The sequence below is a fragment of the Cygnus atratus genome, chromosome 2 (genome assembly GCF_013377495.2).
Source record: "Cygnus atratus isolate AKBS03 ecotype Queensland, Australia chromosome 2, CAtr_DNAZoo_HiC_assembly, whole genome shotgun sequence".
In the NCBI taxonomy this organism is placed as follows: Eukaryota; Metazoa; Chordata; class Aves; order Anseriformes; family Anatidae; genus Cygnus; species Cygnus atratus.
The window spans coordinates 76,613,324-76,615,099 of record NC_066363.1 but is presented as its reverse complement, the minus strand read 5'-3'; the positions used below and the strand labels follow the sequence as shown (position 1 = coordinate 76,615,099).

Below are 1,776 nucleotides of genomic sequence, written 5' to 3'. Positions count from 1 at the left end.
GGGAGAGCTCACTCTGGAACTCTGGAATTGTACACCATCCAAGAAAGTTGTTTGGCCCCAGATGGAAACTGAATCCTTTGTAATCAACACCTCCTCATTTCTTACGCTTGTATTTTTCATTATGCAACAAGGGTGTGGAAGAACCTTGCTAGCAGAGGTCTTCAACTGTACTAAATATGTGTTCGAAATAAAGCCAACACACAATGAGCTCAGGAACTGGAAAAAAATAAAAAAATAAAAATTGTTCAGCTAAAATCAGGGCAAATCTGAAGCACCATCAACACATGCAGGGTACAGAGCAGAGAGAGAGGGAATGATGCAAGGTCACTCACAGGCAGAAAGGCAAGGAGAAGAGACCTGGCTCTGAGGTTTTATTTATTGCATTTTCTGGCAAGGAAACTGCACATATGATGTACATAGAGGCTTGTGGTCTGTATTGATCTCACAGATAGGTAGGTGTACCAAAACCATCTATTACTATCACAGAATCACAGAATCATCTAGGTTGGAAGAGACCTCCAAGACCACCTAGTCCAACCTCTGACCTAACACTAACAAGTCCTCCACTAAACCATATCACTAAGTTCTACAACTAAACATCTAAATTTTAAAGACTTCCAGGGATGGTGACTCAACCACTTCCCTGGGCAGCCCATTCTCCAGAACCCTCACCGGCTTTGTTGCCCTTCTCTGGACTCGCTCAAGCACCTCGATGTCCTTCTTGTAGTGAGGGGCCCAAAATATGGAACACTTCATGAATTTGCATGTCATCCTTGTGCAGGGGCCATACTAATCTTCTCTGTATCGTTCCAATTTTAGTATATGTGCTGCCAAAGTGAGCACAAATGATAGCATGCATCCTAACTTTTCCCCTGGATTCTAGTACCTGATATTCCCCTAGATATTTCCCTAGTTTCTTCATTATAGCCATCAGGGCTCAAGAACAAATAAAAGCTTAAATCTCCACTGCAGGACTTGAACACTGAGAATATCATTTTGTTCATGTATTCTGACCTATTATGAACAAAATAACCTGTATAATTTTAATATTCTTAAGAACATGAATGTAGCTCAAATCCAGGAGTCCATAATGATGCATATCACTCTTATTTCCAGTAGGCAATTCTTTGAAATTATTTTATTTCACTTATGAAAAGCCAAAAAGAAAGTTAGCAGTTTTATACACAAAAATGTAAAATTGCAATATGAAAATCAGTGGTCCAAGGTACAGTAAAGTTTTTCATGGGTTAAAATCATTTTCTGTGCATTAACAAAACAAATCTGTGAATTAACAGTGCAGCAAAAATTATTTAAATCTGTGACTGTACAGGCCTGATCAAAAATCCACTAAAGTCAATCTAAAGGCACCAATTGACCTGAGTGGGTTTTGGGTTAGTCCCATTGTTTATATAGGTAATGCTCAAATAGTTTTGCTGCTAGTCTTTTGAAGGGTACTTTGCCTGTTATTTATCACAAAAGTTGATATATTAAAATTACTAGTTTCTGACATGGTAATTTAGTCTGTAAGATTTTATGAACAGTAAAATGTTGTATCACTGCTAATTCTTCACAAATGTCACATTTTAGTGTAAGATTTGCCTGGAATATAGTGCAAATGATGCTTTCTGGGCCTGAATTATTTCACTGTAAGATTTGGGCATTTAGTAAATCATAGAACTTAATTCTGCTTCTGTAGTTTTGCAAAAATGTTATTGTATTTCCTACAGCAGTGCTTGATTTCTTGTGTGCTGTACATTAAGCAACATCTCTGGGAAA

At 37.6% G+C, this 1,776-nt stretch overlaps 1 non-coding gene across 1 annotated transcript; it reads right to left on the bottom strand.

The window, feature by feature from the left end:
* Positions 1 to 736: 736 nt before the first annotated feature.
* On the bottom strand, positions 737 to 843 carry LOC118255467 (U6 spliceosomal RNA). Its single transcript, XR_004780949.1, has one exon. It is a non-coding gene; the product is annotated as a U6 spliceosomal RNA (small nuclear RNA).
* Positions 844 to 1,776: the final 933 nt, after the last annotated feature.